Below are 14,168 nucleotides of genomic sequence, written 5' to 3'. Positions count from 1 at the left end.
TGCCTGTAGCTTCCCATTCAGATGCCTGTAGCTTCCCATCCCATGCCTTTAGCTTCCCATTTGGATGCTTGTAGCTTTTCATTTCATGCCTGTAGCTTCCCATTCAGATGCCTGTAGTTTCCCATTCTCCAGTTTCTTACCCACCAGTTGTTGCTGAGTGACCCAGACAAATCAACGACTCTCTCTACACTTCTTCTGGGTCCTGGCCTGTCAAGCTTAGGAACCAAGAAAACTCACCTTGCAGTGTCGTCACATGGGTGAACTGAGACAGAAGCACTTTGTAAACAGTAAACTACTGTCACAATGCCACCATTATTGTCATTAGCTAACTGGAGTGTGGGATGTAAAAACAACAGATGCTTTCCACTTCCTTCTGAGATTGCAATCTAGGAAGCACATGCACTATATTCACATAAAAATAGTTTAAAGGCAGCCACATTCCTGAAGAATGGCATCATCCAAGATGTGCTTAATCTAAGTCTAATTTTCCTATAGATAATCACAAGACAGGAAGGGAATATGTTATCAGAGTGCCTATATTCTATATTCATGGTATACTTGCTTCAAAGATGCTTCAAAATGCGTCCTAGTACAGTCTCTTTTATTTTGCAGAGTCTTTCTCCCAAATTAATGGCACGGTGGATCATGGCCAGTGACAGGCCTTCTTCATCTATCACATCTAATGTCACTTCATACTACAGTTGACCCTCAGTATCCAGGGGTTCAACATTCTCAGATTCAACTAACCATGGATGGAAAGTATTCAAAAAGCAAACAAACAAACAAAAAAAAGATGGTTGTGTCTGTACTGAACACGTACAGGCTTTTTCTTGCCATTATTCCCTATGCCAAATAGTATAATGACTATTTACTTAGGATTAATATAAATCCTAAGAAATTCAATATAGAATTAGATAATGTAAGTAATTTAGAGTTGATTTAAAGTATATGGGAAGGGGCTGGGCATGGTGGCTCACGCCTGTAACCCCAGCATTTTGGGAGGCCGAGGTGGGTGGGTCACTTGAGGTCAGGAGTTCGAGATGAGTCTGGTCAACATGGTGAAACCCGTCTCTACTAAAAATACCAAAGAAAAATATCTGGGCGTGGTGGTGTGTACCTGTAATCCCAGCTACTCAGGAGGTTGAGACAGAAAAATTGCTTGAACCTAGGAGGTGAAGGCTACAGTGAACTGAGATCGTGCCATTGCACTCCAGCCTGGGAGACAGAGCTAGAATCTGTCTCAAAAAAAAAAAAAAAAAAAAGTATACAGGAAGATGTAAGTAGGTTCTATGCAAATCTTAGACCATTTTCTATCAGTTAGTTGAGCATCGCAGATGTTGGTATCCTGGGGTAGAAGGTGCTGGGGGTCCTGGAACCATTCCCCTGTCATACTGAATGGAGTATAATAATTTACAGCACGTTTTCAGTGCCACTATCTTATAAAAGCTTATGTGATACTTTCATAGGATATCAAAAATATTAAATTATTAACACAATGAATTTTTTTTAAACTGCACTATAGCCACAAAAATCCCTCAGGAAAACATCTGCTTTGATTCATTGTACGACTCCCCGTCATACTGACCAAGGCCTGTGGAGGTTTCCCTGTGGAGGTTTCTGTTTACCACAACCGTGGCACAGCCACCAGACCAGGGTCCAAACAAGGTGTAAGTTTCACTGGCTGTGCTCTGGATTTGTTATGCCATTCTGGATAAATCATGCAAATTTGGAGGAATTTGGACTATTTCAAATGTTGCCCATTCTGAAATTGAGCAATCTCCAGTAGTATTTTATTGCTGTTTTACATAGCATTATTTAAAACTTGCATAATTCAAATTTGCATGAAACGTGAGTGTATTGTTCAAATGACAGCATGTTAACAGAGAAAACAGCATTCAAATGACCTCCATATCAGTGGAATAAAGGTGGGAACAACCGACTTGCATGTGGCTGGCTAATGGGGGAAGCACTTTTTGAAGGGTGAACATTCTGAATATGTTGAATAAAAATACATTTTGAATACGTTTGTATAGAGAGTTATTTGGAGTGTGCTGAATAGAAGACATATTCTAATTCTATCATATGCCACTTCTTCGGTACCACTGGAAATGGCTCAATTTCAGAATCAATAGTTCTGATTGCTGCATTTTAGAAAGGACTCTGGATCATTTCTTTTTTGCAAAGCTATGCCATTGTCATCGTTGTGTTTCACTCAGAGGCATGATAAACACCCAGGGTGGGGAACGAAGACACCCTCAAAGAGGAAGGAATTCTGCCTGAAATTCCTGAGGGCCCCAGAGTTTGGATCAACTCTGTCAAGCACAGCGCGTGAATTATGCAATATTTTTCAATAACTAAAGGTAACCATTGATATCTGCCTGAAGGAAGCTTGACCTGGGAGTATGATCTTTGGTTGCCAGAGGATACATTAAATCCCTTTTGGTGTTTGTTTGAATAATGGAGTAGACAGTTTAGGTTGCTTAGCTGAACACAGAGCACATTTTTATCCCGAAATGGCAATTAGAAATCCTGGCTTTAAAACAAAGACAGAATTCCTTCTCTGCTTGGATCAGCACACTAATCAGCTAATAAACAAATATTTATTAAGTTCCTGCAATGAAACCTTTGACTCTCCTGTTTAATAACTCTTGACAAATTCTCTAACATCCTGGCAAAGAAAATATTTTCTCTACCAAATCATCTTAAAACATGTTTATTTTTCCATTTCATCTTTGGATGAACTAAAGGTGTTTAATTTTTTTGCCCCATAGAGATGGGTTATTTGATTCTATGTCTCTTTCCAGTTCTAAGTTACACAGCCTTCGGTCAGCAAAACAAATTTATTTTTCCATGTTGAAAAAGATAGACTCATAGGATAAGATCACCTACCTAATGGTTCCCAAATCTGATTTGTGCATTAAAATCACATGGGGAACCTATCGATGTATAATCAAATGCTAGCTAATTTGCCATTAGTCCAAATTTCATTTTGGGGACCACTGGCTTCATTTTACCAGCAGGGAAATTGAAGGTAACACAATTTGTGGCAGAGTTGGCCAGGAGACCCCAAATCTCCTCCCAGCTTGCAGTCCTGTTTTCGTTCTACTGAACCTTCCCTTACATGCAACAACTTCCAGGATTAAAGAGATAAATATCTGTCAGTGAAATTTTAAATGGATTTTTGGACATATCTCTTCTATTTGTTTCCCCTGAATTTCTACTCTCTGTGAGTACCTTGGATATCAAGTTCCTTAATAGCAAGAACCTTTATGAAAAGTGACCAACAGCACAAAATCCTATACTAAGTACGGGTCAGAACAAGCTTCGAAGACCCAGTTTCATCCTTTAGGAGCTTATGTACTCAGCATTTACTGAAGGCTCACTCTGTGCATACTCTCTGCTAGGGTCTCTGGGGATATAAGAATTTTAAACAGATGTGTTTCAAAGGAATGTGCAGTCTCATCGAACAGAGAGGACCCAAACATACAAAAAGGTAACCAGTGTGTGCAATAATAACTCTTGTCTCTGGGTGTTTTAGTTAAAGTAGCTGCTGTAACCCAAAAACTCCCAATTGTATAGTATAAATTCCTGATGGGTGGGTAGTTTTCCTCCAGGTGGTGACTCAGGGCTCCAGTCTCTTTTGGAGCTCTCCCATCTTCAACACGTGGTTCCCCGGTCCATTTTGGTTTTTTGAATCAAGTTGATAGAAGGGACACAGCAGTGGGGAATCGCCTTCTTTGGGAGGTGAATCATCTTCTTTCTTTTCTTTCACGCTATTGGCACTATTTCACACTTAACTGCAAAGGAGGTGAGAGTGCAATGTGCTGTCCTCCTAGAAGAGAAAACGGAAATAGAAGAGAAACTAGTTACCCCACAAGGAACTTTGGTGTTCTTATCAGAAGAAGAGATCCTTGTGAATGCTCTAACATTCTCTTCTAGGTGGGGCTTCCCTTGGGCCCCAGACAACCCCATTTGGAGATCATTGCGGGCGAAAGGAAATCACTCTGGAGATCATTCGAGGTTAAAGGAAAGAATTGTGCAAAGAAGAGGAAGGGGTGTCAAACAGTAGGCACAGCAAGCCTGAGGCCAGTGTTCAACTGGAATGACAGGTGATGTGGAGAAGTGGGACCAAGGATATATATAGATATTTGTTGGTGTTGGCTTGTGGTGGCCTTGAATACCAGCCTAAGAAGTTTTACCAACATTTTAGGATAAAACCAAAACTCATTTAGACTTTATAAAGTTAGGCAAGGGCTTTTTAAGACCCAGCCCTAGTTTGCTGTTCTCTGGGCACTGTTCAGTTCCTAGTGTTGACTCCCAGCTTCTCAGAAGACAGCAGCAATGAAGCTGGCAGCTGGCACGTGTCTCTGTCCTCTCTGGCCACCCCAGGAGATTGTGTCTGCACACGGCTGTTGCTGGACTCTGGGTGAGTTTTCAATTATTGGTTCACAGTGTTTTAAGATGGTTAGAGTCCATTAAGCAAGAGTGCTTGGTTCATGGTCCTCTCCTTGCTGAATCAGCTCTAAGGTGACCCTCTGTTTGGGATCCCCCTTAACCACCAGGAAGCTCCCAGCTGAGTTTCCCATCCAACCTTGGTAACTCTGCAAAGTCTCACAGCAGGTGTTCTGCACACTAATTTCCCCCGGCCTCCTTTTCTTCTACTTTTCTTTTCTTCTGGTTTGTTTTTAACATCTTATTACAGTATACAATTTGATAAACCAATACTTATAAATGTGATAAATAAAAGCAAACAAATGCTAGTAAACCATCTTGAAGCCTGTTCTTGTGAAATACAATATGCATAAGTAAATACATAAAAATAAGTGATATTGCTATTGAATCCAAAGAGAACACAGTAACTTGTCCAGCCTGTCTGCCCATGATGTTTTTTAACCCAAGTGAACCAGTAGCTGAGTGAGAACATCAGGTTCTCTTCCCGTACTGTGTGGTGACTGCCTTCCTATGCATCCCCAGGCCATGGAACCACAAGGGACAGAGGTCTTAAATGGGTTCCCCTTTGTGGCCAGGCAATAGGACCTAGCCTTACCAACAGAAGTACCATCAACACACATAAAAACGAATGTCTTCTCTTTTGCAGGATGGGGAGGGGCGGAGAGAGGATCATTCACAAAACAGATTAAGCACGGAAAAGCCTGTTTTGAAAAATAGGGTCGGCCGGGCGCGGTGGCTCAAGCCTGTAATCCCAGCACTTTGGGAGGCCGAGACGGGCAGATCACGAGGTCAGGAGATCGAGACCATCTTGGCTAACACGGTGAAACCCCGTCTCTACTAAAATACAAAAAACTAGCCGGGCGAGATGGCGGGCGCCTGCAGTCCCAGCTACTCGGGAGGCTGAGGCAGGAGAATGGCGTGAACCCGGGAGACGGAGCTTGCAGTGAGCTGAGATCCGGCCACTGCACTCCAGCCTGGGTGACAGAGCGAGACTCCGTCTCAAAAAAAAAAAAAAAAAAAAAAGAAAAATAGGGTCATAGTAGGGAAGTTCTTTCCCGCAAGCATGTGCACAGCCACTCTTGCTGACAAGATTCCACCCTTTCCTTCCTGAGACTAGGTCATGCAGAGAATTTAGTGGGTAGATATTTTTTGAGGATTCTTTTTGGCTCTTTCACGGGCCTCTCATGGTCCTGACATGGGTGACCACCCAGAGATGAATGTAAGATGACACAGGATTCTCTGGTCAGATGGAAAGTGCTGGATATACGCATGCATGCCTACTGGCTTCCACATGTATAGTGCTTTTTTTCTGATTATGCAAATAATGTACCCTTACTGTAAAAAAATTATGAAAAATTTAGAAAAGACAAAAACTATTCCTCACCCCATCTTCCAGAGACAAACTATACTTAACACATCTCTTTCCTGCTTTTATATATGTACATATATCTCACCACAATGCACTCTGTATTACTGAGATGTATTAAGACGTATTACAAATGTATAACATTATATATGTCTTTTGTCATCTGCTCTGTTTGTATTCAATTTTATATCATGAAATTTTTGCCCATCTCACTGAAAAATCTTGAAGGACGTTACTGGTGAAATGGACTGTGATTTCCCCAGCCATTGCACGTTGCTGACCATTTCAGTTGTTTCCAGTTTTAAGTGCAGCAGGAGAGAGCGTGTCAGTAGCTAAGCTTCTGCAACACACCTGAAGGAAGTATGTTCCCGGGTGCCCTGCTCTGATCCCCTTGGGGAAACGCTGAGGGTGGATTTGATTTCAAATACTGTAAATCAGGCCAGGCATGGTGGCTCACGCCTGTAATCCCAACACTTTGGGAGGCTGAGGCTGGTGGATCACCTGAGGTCAGGAGTTTGAGACCAGCCTGACCAACATGGCGAAACCCGTCTCTACTAAAAATATATAAATTACCCAGGCACAATGGAGTGCCTCTGTAGTCCCAGCTACTCGAGAGGCTGAGGCATGAGAATTGCTTAAACCCTGTGAGGTGGAGGTTGCAGTGAGCCGAGATCATGCCTCTGCACTCCAGCCTGAGCAACAGAGCAAGATCCTTACTCCAAAAAAAAAGCCAGTGCCATAGTATGGGTTTCTGTGTACATATGGCAGTGAGCCCATTCATTGACTGTCAGGTAGCATCTACATATAATGGAATACTATTCAACCTTTAAAAGGAATGCCATTTGGATATATTCTACACCATGAATGAACCTTGAAAACATGCGAAGCGAAATAAGCCGAATGCAAAAGGAAAACCATTATATGATTCCCTTTTTCTGAGATACCTAGTCAAATTCAAAGAGATAGAAAGTAGAGCAGAGGTCGCCAGGGGCTGCGGGGCTTGAGGGGAAAGGGGAATATTGCTTAATGGGTACAGAGTTTGTGTTTGGAATGATGAAAAAGTTCTGGAACTCAGTGGGGCGATGGTTACACAATATCGTGAATGTGCTTACTGCCACTGAATTGTACACTTGAAAATGGTTAAAATGGTAACTCTTATGTACATCTTACTGCAATTTTTAGAAACCCAAAATAAGGCAGGATTACAACACAGGAGGGTAAATACTGAGGTTCTGCCTAAAGGCTTGGTCCTCCTAGTGGCCCCAGATGACCTCATCCCCCTCGAGGGGGACTCCCGGGGACTTTCCCACCCTTCTGAACCCGGCCTTCTCATTCTCTGATTTTCATCCAGGCTCCCCCATTCCAGCACAGCCTCCATTTCCTCAGGTGTCTGGTAAGTTCACCCCCATCCTCTGAAGAGCTCCACCCCTTCTCACAGGGCAAGCCCACTCCTCAGTTCTTCTTCCCTTCCAGGGCCTCCATTCTTATCCCGAGTTTCCAGCTTCGGCCAGGCGCCCAGGGGTGCTTGCTGTGGCCCGATCCAAAGGCCTCGGTGGGAGGAAACAACGCGGCTCTCTGGGGACCAGGGTGGGCGGTATCCCCTCGTCGCGTTTCCTCTTCACTCTCTACCGGGAGGGCCGCAGGCCGCCTGGGTTTGTCACTAACTGACCTGCTCAAACACATCTCCCAAAGACAAATGTCGGTTGTGTCTCCGGAGACACTAGAGTATCAGTCCACACCGGGGGCTTCCTCCACCAGCCAGACACCTGCTCTGCTCTTGACGTCAGCGGGTTCCCATCCCTGGGGACAGGAACTTTCAGATTCTGATGTTCTCCTCCTGAGGCTGCTGGAATCACAGAAGGACTCCATTCCCCTTTAATGCCGGCTTTCCCATCCCCTGCATGTGGTCTCAAGACCTCGGAGCCCTTTCCTACAACGGGTGGGAGAGTGAGGTGGGGGGGCGGTGACAGTTTCTTCTGTCATATAAACATAAAAACTTCAGCAACAGTGTCTGATTGTGTCAAAGCTGAGACCCAGATATGCTGGAATGTGGAGACAGAGACAATCTGGTGTGGGGGAGGTTAAGGGACATCAGACCAGCTGTTGAGCCACACGCTTCATCTGCCAAAAGCTCCATGGGGAAAAACTGGAATCCTGTCAGAAGCTTGCACATGTTCTGACACATGCAGGTATGTCTTATTGACTTAGCAGGCCATGACAGAGGCAGGGATTGAGTACGAGGTTCGCGAATGTCTAACTCCCCACAGGCGAAGAAGGAAGAAGGCGGAAGGAGCCGCACTCACAGCAGGACGGCCCCGGGCCCCGGGTGTCTGGAAAGCTGTGGGTGATGTGCCCTGGCTCGCCCCCATGGTGGAGCCCAGCACTCCAGGATGGAGAATACTTGTAAAGAATTAAATTAGAATGATGTGCCTGGGAGGTGGAGTCAGTAGCATCAGGAGCCTGCTAAAAGGGCGAGGGCAGAGTAGTGAGAAGTTTCTATACAGGCTGGAGATCCCTGGAAGCCAGTGGCAGTGGAGTGAGAGAGGAGAGACCAGACACCTCAAAAGCCAGGGGCCGTCACTGGTGGCTGGACTAGGTGAGCAGCTCAGTGTTGGGGAGGCAGGTGGCCTCCGTGGGAGCAGCCGAGGGCAGCAGGATGACCAGAGCTGCAGGAAGCAGCTGGGTTATTTGCAGACAGCTCCCACCTGGGCTGCATCCATCACCCACACACTGTCTTATCCTCAGAGACGCAGGCCAAAAAAGATTGCTTCTTTTCAGTGGCTACGTTTTGAATCAGGTGATGCTTGATAAAAATGAAACATCCTGCTCTTCATCACCTGACCTGCCTTTTCACCTACCCAAACAAAAGCAAAAATAAAACAAGACAATAATAGCAATGAGCAATGGGTCATGGGACAAGCCACAAATGCAGTTGACACAGCCTGGGTACATCATGCACAGCAGGGTCCGCTCTGTTCCACCATCAAATCCTACAAGAAGGGAGGCCTCAGTCTCCGCCTAGCCACTCCTGTCACCCCAGATCACCGCAGCCTGAATGCTGCCTTCACCATCTCAGCCCAAGACACTGTGTTCTTGACATTTTAATCATTGGCATCATGTCATTTATTTGGCAATCGAAAGCAATGTTCCTGCTCCTGTGTGGGTTTGAACAAACAGCCCAAGGGGAGAAATAATGAATTCTTAAAGGAGAAAAAGACTGTTTCTCATCTCAAGCACCTGGAAGACTGAGGCGGGAGGATTGCTTGAGGTCAGGAGTCCGAAGCTGCAGTGAGCTATGTTCACAGCCCTGCACTCCAGCCTGGGTGGCACAGTAAGACCCTGTCTCAAAAAACAAACAAACAAACAAACAGTTCCTGTAAGCAATGAGACACATAAGGAGTAATCCAGCACACAGGGCCTTAGCACACACCCCAGCCCGCACACTCCGCAACCTTCTGCTCTTACCTCAGCGTCATAAGATGTGGCTTGAGCAGCTCCTGCCCAGACAGATAAAAAGCAGGTGTAACATAGTGACCCCCAAGGGACCCAAGGGCGCCCATGGTTTGCGAGAGAGGAAAGAACACAGAGAGCCTGCACTTTCCCGGAATTGCATTGCCCAGCAGCCAAGCTGTGGCTTCCCTGGCACGTGTAGCTGGCACGGGCTCCGCCCACAAGCAGGCCTGGCCGAGCAGAAGGCAGCTTCCAGGAACTCCAGGGTGCAGTTATTGTGTTGATCCAACAGGTGCCCAGGCCAACACCAACGTGGGGCCTGAAGCTGCCTGCCCACTTCTCTCCAAACTCTCAACCCTGACTGACAGCCACACTCACAGCAGGATGGGCCAAAGGGTCATGGGACAAGCCACAGGTGCAGCTGACACAGCCTGGGTACATCATGCACAGCAGGGTCTGCTCTGTTCCACCATCAAATAACCCTGCCTCCTAATTGGGCTTAAGAGCCGGCAGGACGCACCTGTGCTTCAGCAGTGCAGCTCCCGTAATGGCTGGATTGCCACATGCTGGGATCTCAGTACAGCCGCCCAGATGTCCTAAACATGTTTGAGTTGCCTTTCTAGAGAAGGTACAGACCGTGGTTATAGTAACAGGAAAAGTATGAAACGGGGGAAAGTACCAGGATGTCCCCTTGTGGACTGTCACTACTGGCCGTCACTACAGAACTTTTATTCATTGTTTCATTGTTTTTAAAACATGTGTATATGCAAGGCCTTGTACCTTTCTGCTATGGGTCCCTCATCGTTGACCTGGGACCACAGACTTCGGGTAGACAGCGCACTGTCATGCTGCATTAGGGCATAGCTGAGGCATGGTGGCTTATTGTTTGGGCTGAGGACAAATGCAGCTTTCAGTGGACTCTCTTCCAGTGCCATTTTGGGTAGGGAGGATGTAGAAGTGTGCCCAGAAAGGCTGAAGATGTGATTTTTTTGTTTTTGTTTTTGAGACGGATCTTGCTCTGTCGCCCAAACTGGAGTGTAGTGGTGCGGTCTCGGCTCACTACACCCTCCTCCCCCGGGGTCAAGTGATCCACCTACCTCAGCCTCCCAAAGTGCTGGGATTACAGGCGTGAGCCACTGTGCCTGGCCCAAAGAGGTTTTTTAAAGAGAAACAGAGGGAAGAGCAGCTGCCATAGGGAATGGAAATGTGGGAGAAGAGAGGCTATTTAAGAGGATTTTTTTTTTTTTTTTTTTGAGACAGATTTTCACTCTGTCGCCCAGGCTGGAGTGCAGTGGTGCAATCTCAGTTCACTGCAGCCTCTGCCTCCTGGGTTCAAGTGATTCTCCTGCCTCAGCCTCCTGAGTAGCTGGGATTACAGACGCCAGCCACCACGCCTGGCTAATTTGTGTATTTTTAGTAGAGATGGGGTTTCACCATGTTGGTCAGGCTGGTCTCGAACTGATCTGCCCTCAGATGATCTGCCCACCTTGGCCTCCCAAAGTGCTGGGATTACAGACGTGAGCCACTGCCCCCGACCCGATGATTTTTTTTTTTTTTTTTTTTTTTTTGAGACAGAGTCTGGCTCTGTCACCCAGGCTGAAGTGCAGTGGTGCGATCTCAGCTCACTGCAACATTCACCTCCTGAGGTCAAGTGATTCTCCCGCCTCAGCCTCCCAAATAGCTGGGACTACAGGCGCTGCCACCATGCCTGGCTAATTTTTGTATTTTTAGTAGAGACAGGGTTTCACCATGTTGGTCAGGATGGTCTCGAACTCCTGACCTCCAGTAATCTGCAGCCTCAGCCTCCCAAAGTGCTGGGATTCCAGGCGTGAGCCCCTGCGCCTGGCCCACTTAAGAGGATTTTGAAGGGGCTTTGGTGATTCCCTGTTCCATGTGCCCAAGAAATCACCATCAAAAATCGATGTATGTTTTGTCGTAACAAGGAGATACACAAAGGAATAGCGAAGACCTCTGCCTCGGGAGTCAGCAAAGACTTCATTCAAGAACTGATCTTGAAGGATGGGTGAGAATTTTCTAGAATGAAAAAGATAGATAGGTTAGTGTGTCTCAAAAGCACGCCCAGGACAGATGCTGGTGGTTCCATTCCCAGTGGTCTGAAGGAACATGAGAAAAATAAAGGCCTGGTAGGAAGCTTTCCAAAAAGCTAAATTTATTTGATTGAAAAGAACTTAGGTTTGGAAGGATGTACTTTCTACTTTTGGAGTGTTGCTATTTTTCTTTCTCCTATGAAATCAAGCTGAAAATAGATGATACCATCTATATTATCATTTACATTCTCTCTTTCTTAGCCTAATAAAAACATCACGTTTCCCATATTTTTTAAAAAAGGTACTGACCTTTGAAATGCAAAGGTCTGAGGGCTACCATGGCACACTCTAGGCCAAGGTGCTGGATGGTGCAGGCTGCCCCCCATGGTGTATGTGGAGCACTGGGAGGAAGCCAGGGTATGTGGAAGATGGGACAGAGCAGTGGTTTAGGGTCAGATGGAGGATGGTCTTTCATAGGGACCTTGGACTTCATTCTTTAGGGATGATTAGGGGTTTATAAATGAAGGAGAGAGCGGATTATATTTTACTGGAACCCAGGAAGATTCACTTTGGTTCCAGTAAAGTAGTGGGCTGGAGAAGAAAGAGAAGAGACAAAAAGATCAAGACCATTTATGCAAATAAGATAGGTAGTGATAGAGGTGAGATGTGAATCATCTGTTAGAAGGAAGAAAAGAGTATGAGACACTTTTTAACTTAAAATGAATAAATCGCTATTCATGATTCTCCACTTCTATTACCAGAGGATGTAATAATGGGTTTTGGAAAATAGCACTTGTAACCATCAAGCACTGCCATTGCCATTGTCACGTTTGTCTTTCACAGTCGTTTTATATGAAGGAAGAACAGGTATTGTTATCCTCATTTGGCTATTGAGAAAACGAAGGTATGGCAAGGCCTGCAGTTCCCTAAAATCACTGAGTGTTAGCGGCAGGGCTCAGTCTAGAACTTTGTCTACCATCGCCACCTCTGGCATCAGCCTACACAGTCACTTGTGAACAGGCCCTCTTAGAACAGGACATTTCAGCAGCTGCTGGTCTCTGAAAGTGCCAGAGACCCTCAGCGCAGGGAGGCAAGGTGGGAGAGAGGTTGCAGAAAGCACTGCAGACGCACCTGGAAATGCTTACCGACCCACGCGTGCTCACGGCCCCAGCAGAGGCAGGACTGCGGATACCAATCCAGGAGTGTGAAGAGAAGCATCCGCTGGGGCCTTTGCTGCACTCGGTTTTTCTCACCTGCAACTCGTCAAACAGCATTCTGTTTTTGTCTTTTTCGCTATTTTCATCGGGATTTGGAAGGAGCTATAGCTTATAAACACAAAATGGCAAAACAAAAAAATTTTTAAAAGAATTTGGAAGGGGCTGGATTTAGGTCTGCTGGGTTGTTTCTCAGGTTGCTAACTTTGGGGTGACTTATTTTGAAAGTCACTTTACTGGGGCTATTCCCAATACGTGCATTCACCTTTGCAGACTAGCATGAAAACATATATAATATTTGGAAAATATGCATACACTTAAGCAATGATTTTTAAATGTACACTTGGGAAACTTGTATAAAATCTGAGAAATGAATAAAACATCAAGGAGGCAGAATATTATAGTAGTTTGGAGTAGGGCTGCCGGGGCATGGGTTTAAACCCTGGATTTATCATCTTCTAGTTGGATGACTATGGAAAGATACCTCCCTCCAGCTTCCAAATACATTTATCTATGTTATAATTCCATTAGGTGGTTATATGATGTACAAGTAGCTTACCTGGGAAACAGACTGAATGGAGATTAGCATGCAAGATTTTTATTGGGGGTGCTTTTGGGATCAACTCCTTGTGGTGGAGGGCAAAGAAGCAAATTTGGACAGAGGGAGAAACTGGGTTGCAATTTAGTCTCATCAAAGGCCTCAGCTAACCCCATGAGAAGCTCTGAGCTAGTAGAATCTTTCAGAGTCACCCTGAGTTGCGGTAAGGGGACCCTATCTTAAAATTCCCATGTGGATCAGTCTTTGGATACAAGCTGCCTCTGGGAAGGCAGTAAGTCTCAGGCATAGTGGCTTCCTTTAGCCCAGAGCAACTCCTGAGGAGGACTGAGACTTGAGGGCTACTTGCAGGCAGCATGCCCAGCAGCTGGGGGAATAAGTCCTTCATTCAGAAATGAAAAACTGGGCAATGCAACCTGGCTTCCACTACAGTGAGACAATCTACACAGCAGTCCACACACCATTTCACACATGCATGGAAGAATAGTAGAATTGATTGACGCATGATAACTTTCAAGTATTAAGGTCATTTCCTTACTTTCAAAGCACAAACAAAAATAATGCATAATCAGAGAATAATGGAATCATACAAGCTGGGAGCCATTTTAGGATTTATCTCCTCCAATTGCTTTATTTAAAGATGAAGAACAGAAAAATCTAATGACTTGCCCTAGGTCATGGCAGAGTCTAGATTTAAATTTAGGCCACTGGGCTTCAAGTTCAGTGACCCCTCCACCATATTACAACAAAACACATTGTAGGCCAGGTACGGTGGCTCACGCCTGTAATCCCAGCCCTTTGGAAGGCCAAGGTGGGCAGATCACTTGAGGTCGGGAGTTCGAGACCAGCCTGACCAACGTGGAGAAACCCCATCTCTACTAAAAATACAAAATTAGCCAGGTGTGGTGGCGCATGCCTGTAATGACAGCTACTTGGGAGGCTGAGGCAGGAGAATTGTTTGAACCCAGGAGGTGGGGGTTGCAATGAGCCAAGATCATATCATTGTACTCCAGCCTAGGCAACAAGAGCAAAACTCTGTCTCAAGAAAGAGAGAGAGAGAGAGAGAGAGAGAGAGAGAGAGA

The 14,168-nt window shown here is 45.5% G+C and overlaps 1 long non-coding RNA gene across 1 annotated transcript; it reads right to left on the bottom strand.

Annotated features, from left to right (window-relative positions):
- Nucleotides 1-2,698: 2,698 nt before the first annotated feature.
- LOC111548453 lies at nucleotides 2,699-9,437 on the bottom strand. Its single transcript, XR_002733424.1, has 3 exons — nucleotides 9,284-9,437; nucleotides 7,255-7,487; nucleotides 2,699-3,832 (listed from the first exon to the last, which is right to left on the bottom strand). It is a non-coding gene; the product is annotated as an uncharacterized LOC111548453 (long non-coding RNA).
- Between the last annotated feature and the right edge of the window lie 4,731 nt (nucleotides 9,438-14,168).

The sequence above is a fragment of the Piliocolobus tephrosceles genome, chromosome 3, assembly GCF_002776525.5.
Source record: "Piliocolobus tephrosceles isolate RC106 chromosome 3, ASM277652v3, whole genome shotgun sequence".
Classification (NCBI taxonomy): Eukaryota; Metazoa; Chordata; class Mammalia; order Primates; family Cercopithecidae; genus Piliocolobus; species Piliocolobus tephrosceles.
The sequence above is the reverse complement of the archived record's forward strand: the minus strand, read 5'-3'. Positions and strand labels throughout refer to the sequence as shown.